Source organism: Lepisma saccharinum, chromosome 26 (assembly GCF_977018435.1).
Source record: "Lepisma saccharinum chromosome 26, izLepSacc3.1, whole genome shotgun sequence".
NCBI classification, from domain to species: Eukaryota; Metazoa; Arthropoda; class Insecta; order Zygentoma; family Lepismatidae; genus Lepisma; species Lepisma saccharinum.
The window spans coordinates 35,299,436-35,312,789 of record NC_139254.1 but is presented as its reverse complement, the minus strand read 5'-3'; positions in this window follow the sequence as shown (position 1 = coordinate 35,312,789).

Here is a 13,354-nt window from a genome sequence, read left to right as displayed (position 1 = left end):
TGGCTAACACAGAAATTTTCATAATACGCCCAAAACGCGGCTAAAAATTTGGAAAAAGTAGGGTATAAATTAGTAATAGCAGCACATAAAGAAGCCAATTATCAGGTGGAATATCATCTGTCCCTGAACAGTAAGTATATACGTATATCCTTCAGCGCGACACATATGAAAAGTCTCATCATAGGCTCGCTGCAGCTCCGTTCATTGCTGATGCAACACAAATTTCAATTTCATTTTTTTCTTTATATTAAGAAACACCTCGAAAAGACTTTGTCAGTGCAAAAAGGAAGGATGGTAGTTATAAATATCCGAAAATGAGAAAAACAATTTGAGCTGTACAAATTTGAAATTTGAACATTTGGAGAGAGTGTTCAAATTTTACTAAGTTTCAACATTTCATCATCTCATAATATTCTACCGTCTTTCCCCTTTACAACGAGCTCAAGAACGCTTCTGTATGTTAATTCGTTCCCGAGATATACGTCATTGACATTTTGAACAACCCTCATATAATACGTAATAATCATATTTCAGCAAAATCCTTTGACAGGTATTGGTTTTGGAGCAAACCTGTTTGGAGCTGTTTACCAAGTATCATCAATATATATAAATATGGGGAGCATTCCGTGTCAAAGTGCCCCTCAATCTCAATTTTTAAATTAAATGAAATAATAAAATGCTGTATCTTCATTCTATCTTGTGAGTCAACAATCTAGACTTGTCATTTGGATAAAAATTCAAGTATTATGAAGTTGTACATAATTAAGTTAGAAGGTAGAAGGTACTTTACATATTCTTCTTTTTTATTTTAACTTTATGATTTACTTTTGTATTGCATTGTGTCTCAAACGTGACACCAAAAACAATAAATTTCTCCTTTCACTGTTACATTTCCCCTTCAACTCCACTAGAACATTAAAAAGTCAATTAACTTCTCTCTTTGTCTTGCGTAAGACAGCCGAAATATTTCTAGTTGCACAAAGCTACTTTCCATCGCATGCAATGTTGCGATGCGAGATATTCTTTCTTCTGCTTTACAAGGCAATGATGTAACAGTTCCTTTCATTCGGTTCAGTCAATAGACAAGCAGTGTGACATGAATGCCGAGGCAGTTTCTTTACATGCATTTCGAGTTGCTTGGAGAATTATCTAACAGTCAGGTTCAAATACTTTACTGGCATTTACACTTTTGTAGGTATCATTTTAGTTACAACCCTATCAATGCTTTCAATGTCTCAGCAGACAGGTTTGTGGTAGAATAAAAAGTTTTTTAGCTTCGATAAATCTCCCCCCCCCCTCTTTCGCTCTCTCTCTCTCTCTCTCTCTCTCTCTCTCTCTCTCTCTCTCTCTCTTGTGTTTCTCAGTGTGTAAAAACAATTTAGTTAGCAAAGTTCATGGAATGTTGACTTCAACATCAAAACTATTTGTGTCATTTCTGAGAATGTTAATTAGAGTTACTATTTTCTTTGCAATTCTGAACACACCAATCTATTTTCTAAAAAAATTAAAAAAACAACTTATTACATGATTACATGGATTCAAAAAACTTAAAAATGCAACTGAAAAATAAAATTCCAATTAAACGTGTTATTTGTTTTGAGATCAACATTCCTAACATTTATTCAATGTTCAAAAATACTTTATTGCATTGGTACGTACCATGGACTGATGTTCAATAAAATTTATATTAAAGCCCCAAATGGCACTGGATAGTTGCACGTGCAATTTAACGGGGAGGGTAATACCGGGGATTTCCCCCACAAACATATTTTGCCCTATAAGAGAAAATTATTTGTATACCCTGCCAGCGATGTTTTAACCCTTGAAAGAAAATGGAATTGAAATCACATAGTAACCATATCTTAACTAAGCAAAAACACACTTAAAAAAATATTCGTGTCCATGGATGGTACAGGCATCAAAGATTTCGTTGCCGAAATGTTGCATACTTGTGGATTAAAGAAGGAAAACATTCGGCAACTTACCAACCAAACTGAGCAGTGACAACATCAAGCTGTTTTCCACTTATATGTTCAAAGGTGTAGTGCTGATATTTTACATGCATTAAAGTGCTCACAAGAAAGTTGTAGGTAGGTTAGTTGGACGTTAAGTACGAACTTGGTAATAGAAATTTCGGCAATTCTAGGTATACTAATTTGATAGTTTATTTTTTATTAATTTGGTTTATTTTACTTCGCTCTTCTGCCGCTTTTGACTGATCGCAAAGATGAGAATGAATGATGAAATTGATAAAGGGACATTTTCAGAGAACATCCATGACCAGGCCTGGATTTGAACCCGTGACCCCTGACCACGTGGCGTGCTCTGATAACCACTCCACCACCGAGATAAGCTACTAGTTCGATAGCTCTGTTTGTGTGTGAGCTTCGGTTTTCTTAGAATGTAAATACAGCAAGTGTTTTTAAATTGCGTGTAAATGTTGTCATAATTTATTTATTTATTTATTTGAGAAAATTTCAGATACAGCACAGGTGGCCATTTTACACTGTTTCATGACTGGTGGTGCCTTCATGTTGATCCATACAAGCACCCACAATCCACACACCTGACCCTAAGTTCGACCAAGCAACCTTCCCAGCTAGGAATTTTCACTTCTAGCGCTGGTACCATATTATGGTGTCTGACCATCAGGAGTCATGTGTAGCACTTCATGGGTTTCAGAATATCGATTCTATTGGATAAGTGAAAAAGGTTACTTTACTACAGCTTTCTCTTCCGAGTTAATATTACAAATTAGATTTTACTCTTGCCTTCTGCCGAAACAACATGTTTCCATCTTGTGGGTTACATGAACAGCCAATATTTTATGGTAGGTCATTGTTGTTGGTATCGCAATGGGAATAAAGAAAAATGATTATAAGTAGTGTATTTTACCATTATACACAGATGCCTAAATAAGATATTCCTCAATATGCCCACGAATGAAAAAAGACGACTTCCTTGTGTGCGATTTAAAAGGCAAAGACTAACGAATGATAAGCTACAACAACAAATAAATTGGCCTGAAAAGCTATGTAAAAGTATAAGTTAGTAAAAAACCTTGTCCTATTTGAATACAATGTCGTGCATTACCATGGGCGTCGCAAGAAATTTTTGCAGGGATAAGGAGGTCAGGCCTCTGATAAAACTTAAATAGTAAGAAAGCTGAACAAAAAGTAGCCCGTGTTCCCAAGGAGGCCCACCTTACGAAAATCATATTAGTATTTAATACTGCTAAAAAAATGGCACTGCATTAATATACCCAGTCCCTCTCTGGTGCACTATGGAGAAAAACAACTGTCTCTGGCTGTCAGCAGCCATTTTATGTAAGTTATTGTGTTTTGGATCGAGTACATTAGTCGTCGTTGTTATTTTCAGGTAAGAAAGAAATATGTGTTTTTATGTCCTTCATATTATCGAATGTTCAAATATTATATACTCGCGCACTTTCGACATGGCCTTTGGCCACATCTCGTGTGCTCGCCGAAGTGGTTCGAATAGTGTGTATGGGCTCTAATATGTTAAAAATATTCGAAATATCTTTGTCTATTTTCTTACTAATAAACTGGGTAAGCAAGAACCGTTTCAATATAGTTAGTTAGATGTTTTATGTAAGCGAATTCAATGGCAACACTAAATTAGAAAGCAATATTTACGACTTTTGTAATTTTTCACATTTGAAGCATTCCACCGAATAACGCTGTATGGCACTTTGGGAATGTGCTAAGTTACCAGTGGAATTATGCTGCGGCCCTGCTTCTACAGGCTACAAGCTGGCCAGTCATAAGGTCGGATGTTGCCCAAAGATTGCTAATGTGTTTTCACACGGTTTTATGTTGTTTCTACTGTAGTCCAGTAACATATAACAGGTTTTATACCTTGTTCTTGCATTCACTGAAATGTGCCATACAGCATTATTCGGTAGAATACTTCATTTGTAAACGTAATTGAAAAATAATTGTTTTCCTTCATTTCCCTCACATTCCAACCTTGCCTCTGTAATAAATTCTGACGCTTATATTTTGAAATACGAAAGTCTAGTAAAGGGTGTTTTTTTTAGAGGCGGAGAACTTTAAGTTAAAATAAAACACAGAAAAATTATTTCAATATCCATGTAATTGGTTGTACTTTACAGATCATGTTATGGCATTAATGTTTGAATATGATTTCAGGCATGTGGCCACCGCGACTGGCGCGTACATGACGTAATCTGGAGGTCCAATTTTCACACACTCTTCGCAGTACATCAGGCTGTATGTCGGCTATAATGCGTCGAATATTGGCTTCCAAGTGCTCAATTGTTTCTGGTTTATCGGCGTAGACGTGCGACTTGACATATCCCCAGAGAAAATAATCCAACGGCGTCAAATCGCACGAACGCGGTGGCCAGTTAACAGGGCCATTGCGTGAAATTACTCGGTCGTCGAACGTTGCTTGCAGTAAATGAATTGTGGCATGAGCTGTATGACAGGTGGCCCCGTCCTGCTGAAACCACATGTCTGCCACATTCATGTCTTGCAATTGAGGCACGAAAAAGTTAGTAATCATGTCCCTGTACCGCGCACCGTTGACTGTCACTTTCTGACCAAAATCATTTTTGAAGACATACGGACCAATTATTCCAGGGGCCCATAGAGCGCACCACACGGTCACCTTTTCTGGATGTAATGGTGTTTCGACAATGGCTTGTGGATTACCATCACTCCAAATGCGGCAATTTTGTTTATTGACATAACCATTATGATGTCACGGGCTGTTGCTAATTTAATAAATAAACTAATTAACTCAATTGACTCAACTGAACTGAGCTTAGCAACGCGACATCGAAGAATCTCTCGCCTCACCTGCTGGGCGAATTAAACATTACATGAAATATAATACGGTCAGGATAAGTGCCTAACAGTCGGTGTTACCGAGAATAAACCTAGGAGGATTTGATTTTAAATACCTGAAATGACGTTACATAATACTACGGTGTTTCTGAATATACACATATATTAAAGCACAGATAAATACACATTACATCTTGCCCTCTTTCACTCGATCTCACATTCATACTCTCATTCCATGGCATATGGCGACAATATGACAATTACAAAGGTTAGATTAATTACTAATTTGACCATACTCTTGCTATGTCTTGGCTACATTGCCTTTTACAATTTATCGTTTAGGATTTTTAAGTATAAAGTGAATAATTGTTCCTTGTGCGAACCCCTTCTATCTTTTCTGAATGTATAAATATATTCAATGAACTATTGTTTGCCGTTAACATTAACTCTGATCTTTAACATCTTTTCCGCCGGAAAACAGATGTCTAGGGATGCCATAGCGCTGATTTAAATTATGCAATGATTTGATTCACGCCGATTCGCGGTAGATAGTCGTCATCTTTCTCACACACGCACATGGTTGGATCTTACCTTAGCTGCATTCCCTCTGACCTGGGTTGGGTGAAAGTGGTCCTATAGTTTTGGAAGGCCTCCACACTCCATTGTTGCACCTCGCGGTTATCCTGGTTGGCGAAAGTGGATCGGTCGGCAGCTCCATCTGGCCTCATCGAATCCTGGCTTCAATCGTTCACTGTCGACTCCATACGACAACTTGCGCAATAATAGGTCAGTTCTTCGCGGTCACTCGTAAGTACAGATACGTGACTTGGGCGATGAGACGAATAAACGCGATGAGCCATTCGCGGTTTCACATGGATATCAAATGTTATTAACTTTCACTACTTTGGACGTTGTTTCGGACGATTGACACGGGTGGACGTGTCTGGCGTTGTTCTCACATAACCACACGTATGTGCACGGATGCGTTGACGGTGAAAGGGGAAGGATCCCCTGGTTCTATTCTGCTCTACTCCATGGCTCTGAAACACTCACTCGAGGAAAACCAATCCAGACCTCGCAGCTAGGTCGTGCGTAGCTCACACTCCGGTGGCGATTGTAGGCAAACTGTGTCTCGCTATTCCAAATCATCCCTTTTATTCCAGATTTGAACGTAGTGACGCCGTACCCTCTATGATCAGGTGCTTGTTTATTGTTTCTGGTGCTTTGACCTTTGTCCTCCTATCCTGGCCAATGCTCACTCAGGTCCTTAACCCCTGGCAGCAGCTCCTCGCGCAGAGATTAGGCTAACTCTTCCCCTTTTGTATTCAGTCACGAAAAGCAAAGGCATCTCAGTAGGGTAGCTTCTCCCTTTCAATTCAGCGATGAATCTTTAATAATTCATAACTCCCGTAGTTCTGTTCTGATTAGGCTCAAATCTTGGAATCAGTACTTTCATGATGTGGTCTTCCGCTGGTTGAAATCTCATCAAATTCGGTCCATTGGTTTAGAAGTTGCATTTTTCTTGATATTCCCATAAGAATGCATGTAAATCTGAATTCGGGCGAAAACGGTGGTTGAGCAAGCTAGTGTTGGCTAAGGCAGTTCGCTAGACACCTGTATTCGCGACGGATATTAATATTACCAATTGCAATTAATTCCTACTAACGGGCAATTAGATTAATTACTTGTCACTCGATATTTGACCGTTATAACATTCCCCTCCTTTTAATTATGAATTTTTTTCAGAGCGAACTTGCGAGTGACAGGAAAAAATTCATACCACATATTAATGATATTTGTTAATGATCGCACACTTAGGCGTCTGAATAGGGACTCGAACCCTGGACTGTATAACTTTTAACTCAACATTAGAAGGAAGTTATACTTTCTGCAACTGTACTATAATTATGAGAATATAAACAAATATGATAAAGTATACAAGAATACAATATAAAGTGCATTTTAACATCAAAATATCAACGTATATTACCACATACATACTAACTTTGGGTACACCCTGTAGTTTTATACATAATAAATGAATACTGAATAATAAGCTAAATAAGATATAGGTAAATATTTGATTTGCAATTTGTTCCCGCTCACACATATGTTTGCATACTTCTTGCATTAATTATAAGAAAGGTCTACATTTTTTGCCTTTTAATATAAAAAAAATAATCTCTAATTTTCCTATTGTTTACTTTACAATCGGGGTGGCTCTAGTGCGATATTTTCTTTAGTGTCTCCTTTGACATGAGCCGGACTGACAAAGGAGTCTTCTAGTCTCCCGTCGGGCCTTGAATATCGGTTGTCTGCTCCAGACATCGCTGTTCTTGACTCAGTCTACTTCGTCTAGGTTGGTAATCTGGGGAGAGTGAGTCCAAGTTACGGCTAGTAGACGGTCTATTCCAATCGAGTAAATTAGCGCCAGTCTGTGGGGATACGACTGTTCTAACCGCATTCACAGCACGATTCCTCTCAACTGTCTCGGGTTGTTTTGACCGCTGCAGTGTTGCCATCTCGTGTTTTCTCCATCTCTATCATCTCTGAAGTGTTGTTGTTGTGGACGGTGATTGCTGTACTGGCCTCGCTGGGGATAAGGGGCGGTTAGCATTTCTTTCACTCCGTAGTCCTGCAATGTGCTTTTCCACTCGTTGCTCAAAAACTGTGGTCCTCGGTCATAGAGCTTCCGTTTCTCAGGGTTGGAAAGAACTTCATATGCCTGTTCAAACTCTTCAAATATATCGAATGGTGGATTCCGCTGCTCGAGCCAGATCCTTGCACTCCCTTTGAGTAATTTTCGCATTAGCCTCAAGCAGTCTGGGCTATCGACACCGTACAACAAACAATCTTCCTTGAAGTCCCGTATGAACATTGACGGTAAAGCCTCGTCGTGATCGGGGTCGTACGTTTGAAAATTATCCATGCCGACTTTTGAGAAGATTCCGCGAGTATTCGACTCCAGGTTGGACACACTGCGTGTCTCCTGCTGGGCGAAAGCGTTCAAGCTCGGCGAGCTCCCGCTCCGGCCGATGACGTCACGCGCTGCTTGGCGATCCAAAGAAGTTGGTGCTGATTGACAGGTCAGCTGGTTAGTCACGTCTGCTGCGACGAGCAAAGGAGTTGGGTTCGCATCCCTGGACGTTGCCTCCAATCGGCGAATCTCTTCGTCCTCATTTCTTCTCCGTTGCGTGATTTGGAAATCCTTCAATTCACGTGACTCCGCTTCCAGTCGTTCTAATCGGCTGGTTATGCCCGGCTGCTTCTCGGTCGTTCTTGCGTCCAGCGTTCCAATAGTTTCTTGAACCTGACGTAACTCTACACGCAGATCTTTCTCCATTGTGACTACATTAATGTTTGTCTCTTCATGCCTCCTTTCGCATTCCTTCTCTGACTGAAGTACTTTCTCCTTCATTCGGTCCTTTTCGGATAGCAGTACTTGGAAACGGCGGTCCCATCTTTCTTCCCACTCTTTTCTTCTTCTTTCTTCCATTTCTTCCTTCTGTTTTCGGCGTTCTTCCTTCCTTTCTTCCTGCTCTCTCCTTTCGGCAGCCTCTATCTTCCGCCTTTCTTCTTCTTCTCTCTTCCTCTTCTGATCTCTTTCTTCATCTCTGGCTTGGATATAGCTGATTAGCTGAGAGAACATGGCCTGCACGTCCATCTTCTCTGGAACTGGCAACCCTGTTACCGACTGATCTTTCCCTAGATCCTTATCAACATTGCCGGCTGACGAAACGCTTGCATCTGTAGAATGCTCAAACCCTAGGCGGTCCATGGTATTGTTCGTTAATCTCTGGCGGAGACGAGTGGTTCTTTGCATGCCAATCTTCTTCTTCTTCTTCTCGTGGCTGGCTATCGCCGAAGGAAAAAGATATCAAAATTCTTTTCCTGGTTTCTGGTTGCAGATCCCGGGGATCGCACCCCTCACCTGCTTCCGTGTCATAACGCGTGTCCTTTTGTCCTTTATCGTCCGAAGTTAATAACGCCCATTGTTAATAAAATAATAAGATTCTCTAATAATTCTGCTATGGAAAAATGCTATAGCCGCGACAAAGTATTTTCACTATTACACCATAAAAAACACACAAAATGGTTCTAGCTACACATCGATTGCATATTCAGTTAATTAAAATCACCGTACAAATTACACATTATTATTTTAAATGAACACGTCTTTATAGATTCTTATCAGGATTTTCAGTTACAGGTTGCAATTATTTAATTTTCAACAAAAAAATCTTAGTTCCCCCTTAGCGTTAAATTCTGGTACCCTGTCGTAGACATTCGTAGGCTGAAAACTCTCTTTAACAACAAGTATTAAATCCCCTTGGGTAATAGACATAACTGATTGTTAACCATTACAATCAAACTTAATAAAATTCACATTGAGTAGATAAGCAACTAATTAGAATACTCGTGACCTCCAGGTTCCTTACTAGCCTGCCTGTAACATCGTTCTACGAGCCTAATTCCTATTTGCTTCCTATTTGCCTACTCTTCTATTTGCCTATTCGTCGATTATTTGGGCCTACTTTTTACACCCCTACTTGTCTATTCACATACTCGTCGATTATTCGGCGTACTTTTTTACTTGCCTACTTATTTTATTTGCCTACTCGTCGCCTGTTCGGGCAACTTTTATATGCCTACTTTTTTGCCTACTCGTCGCTTGTTCGGGCAACTTTTAATATGCCTACATATTTATTTGCCTACTCGTCGCATGTTCGGGCGCCATATTTTGTCACGGGCTGTTGCTAATTTAATAAATAAACTAATTAACTCAATTGACTCAACTGAACTGAGCTTAGCAACGCGACATCGAAGAATCTCTCGCCTCACCTGCTGGGCGAATTAAACATTACATGAAATATAATACGGTCAGGATAAGTGCCTAACAGTCGGTGTTACCGAGAATAAACCTAGGAGGATTTGATTTTAAATACCTGAAATGACGTTACATAATACTACGGTGTTTCTGAATATACACATATATTAAAGCACAGATAAATACACATTACATCTTGCCCTCTTTCACTCGATCTCACATTCATACTCTCATTCCATGGCATATGGCGACAATATGACAATTACAAAGGTTAGATTAATTACTAATTTGACCATACTCTTGCTATGTCTTGGCTACATTGCCTTTTACAATTTATCGTTTAGGATTTTTAAGTATAAAGTGAATAATTGTTCCTTGTGCGAACCCCTTCTATCTTTTCTGAAGGTATAAATATATTCAATGAACTATTGTTTGCCGTTAACATTAACTCTGATCTTTAACATCTTTTCCGCCGGAAAACAGATGTCTAGGGATGCCATAGCGCTGATTTAAATTATGCAATGATTTGATTCACGCCGATTCGCGGTAGATAGTCGTCATCTTTCTCACACACGCACATGGTTGGATCTTACCTTAGCTGCATTCCCTCTGACCTGGGTTGGGTGAAAGTGGTCCTATAGTTTTGGAAGGCCTCCACACTCCATTGTTGCACCTCGCGGTTATCCTGGTTGGCGAAAGTGGATCGGTCGGCAGCTCCATCTGGCCTCATCGAATCCTGGCTTCAATCGTTCACTGTCGACTCCATACGACAACTTGCGCAATAATAGGTCAGTTCTTCGCGGTCACTCGTAAGTACAGATACGTGACTTGGGCGATGAGACGAATAAACGCGATGAGCCATTCGCGGTTTCACATGGATATCAAATGTTATTAACTTTCACTACTTTGGACGTTGTTTCGGACGATTGACACGGGTGGACGTGTCTGGCGTTGTTCTCACATAACCACACGTATGTGCACGGATGCGTTGACGGTGAAAGGGGAAGGATCCCCTGGTTCTATTCTGCTCTACTCCATGGCTCTGAAACACTCACTCGAGGAAAACCAATCCAGACCTCGCAGCTAGGTCGTGCGTAGCTCACACTCCGGTGGCGATTGTAGGCAAACTGTGTCTCGCTATTCCAAATCATCCCTTTTATTCCAGATTTGAACGTAGTGACGCCGTACCCTCTATGATCAGGTGCTTGTTTATTGTTTCTGGTGCTTTGACCTTTGTCCTCCTATCCTGGCCAATGCTCACTCAGGTCCTTAACCCCTGGCAGCAGCTCCTCGCGCAGAGATTAGGCTAACTCTTCCCCTTTTGTATTCAGTCACGAAAAGCAAAGGCATCTCAGTAGGGTAGCTTCTCCCTTTCAATTCAGCGATGAATCTTTAATAATTCATAACTCCCGTAGTTCTGTTCTGATTAGGCTCAAATCTTGGAATCAGTACTTTCATGATGTGGTCTTCCGCTGGTTGAAATCTCATCAAATTCGGTCCATTGGTTTAGAAGTTGCATTTTTCTTGATATTCCCATAAGAATGCATGTAAATCTGAATTCGGGCGAAAACGGTGGTTGAGCAAGCTAGTGTTGGCTAAGGCAGTTCGCTAGACACCTGTATTCGCGACGGATATTAATATTACCAATTGCAATTAATTCCTACTAACGGGCAATTAGATTAATTACTTGTCACTCGATATTTGACCGTTATAATGAGCACCGTAAATTGCACGTAATGCTCGATGAGTTTGTCGAACGGAACCATGATTTTCAAAATAAAGTTGCACAATTTGCAACCGTTGCTCCGGCGTGAGTCTATTCATGATGACTTGCCAAACCAACTTAACCTCGAAACAAGTGGGAACTGCCTTCTATGCTGTCACAGAAAACAGTGTTGCCAGTTTAAAGTTCTCCGCCTCTATAAAAAAAAAACACCCTTTACAATTCAATTACCAAAGTTTTCGGGGTGAAAATAACATGGACAACAACAATCATAGCAAGAATCTAAATTCTAAAGAATTGTTTGTTACATATGTAAACATTTAGTTAAAACAAGCAATTTTCGCAATGAGTATACCAATATATAAGTAATTGTATTTGGACTGACTCTCCTTATGTAGATGTCACGCACTCTTGTTTGAAACACCTTTTCTAACCAGGAGTTGATTCATGTGTGTGTTATTGGTCTGTGAGAAACATTGTAGTAGCTACACAATGAAGAATGAAGCAAATAATGTGAGCAGAAAATGCGCCATGGAAACGGGTTGCTAACGACATGAAGAGAGGGCATTTTCACCCTTAAAAAAGGGCCAATTGAGTGATTTTTGAATTTTCTCGGCTCTTTCAGACAAGTTCAGTTGGGGGGGGGGGGGTCGAAATCGGGCATTTTCTGCTCCGGGGTTTCCTTCGTGGAGAACATTTATGTCAGTGACTGGTGTGATTGGGGCTATATATATATATATATATATATATATATATATATATATATTGGACTAGTGTACTTTCAACGTGGCCTTGAGCCACGTCTTTTAAGCTCGCATGCTTGACCTTCGGCCACGTTGTTGTCTCAATCACGTTATAGATGGTGTTCCTCAATGATCTTAATGACTTTGAAAGTATCTGCATGTTGTATTGGATGAAGGGGAACAAGTTTTCTAATTTGAAAAGTTTAGAAAAAAAACTTTATGTGTGTACTCTAGTATTGTACAAATATTCAACACAATAATGTCTGTTTTCATAATACAGTGCTCAAAAAAAGTTTTGCATATTCAGGGTTTGTGATCATTTTATTGTACTAGATACATGGAATCATATTCAAGAGTACAGGGGAGACATACAAACAGAAAGAAAACAGTGCAGCCATGCAGAAGGAACAAAATCACACCAGAATCACAAGATTGAAAGTGTGCGATGCGAAACGCAAATGAAAGGCAGTGTAATACCGTGTAGCTACGGCTCGCAGGCATGCTTGGGATCAACAGATGGGAGTTCAGTACCGTGTATAGCCACCTCGAGCCCGAAGGCATGTTTGAACACGACGGGCCATGCTAAGGATAAGAGCATTCAACTTTTCCTGAGGAAAACTGTCCCACTCTTAAATGGCAGCCTCCCGCAATTGCACCTTGTTCACAGGAGAATTTTCGCAGCTGACAATTGCTCGCTTCAGGTGTCCCCATGCATGTTCCACACAATTCATGTCTGGAGAATACGCAGGCCACACCATACGTCGAATGCCGTGCATATCAAGGAACTCTTGAACCACTAGGGTTATCATCCACCAGCGTAAAGCCATCCCCCACAGTTGTAGAGAAACCTGCTACCACGGGTTCGAGAATAGCGTTTCTGTACATCAGACCAGTCACGTGACTCTGGAGAGGAATTAGGGGCGTACGTCAACCAAACATGATCCCACCCCAAAACATGGAGCCCCCTGATGCTGGTGACGTTCCAGAATGAAGGGCTAGTTCAATCTCTCATCTGATCATCTCCAAACCCTTGTGCTTTTGCTTAACGGGTGCAAACTGATGGTGACCTCGTCTGTAAAGAGCTTGTGCTCCCACTGTTCCTGACTCCATTCACTGTGCATTGTTGCCCACCTTACACGGTCTCTCTTATGGTGTGGTTTCAGAGGAACCTTGGCTATGGGTCTTCTTGACGTCAATCCTTTCTCATGAAATCGATTCCACACTGTCT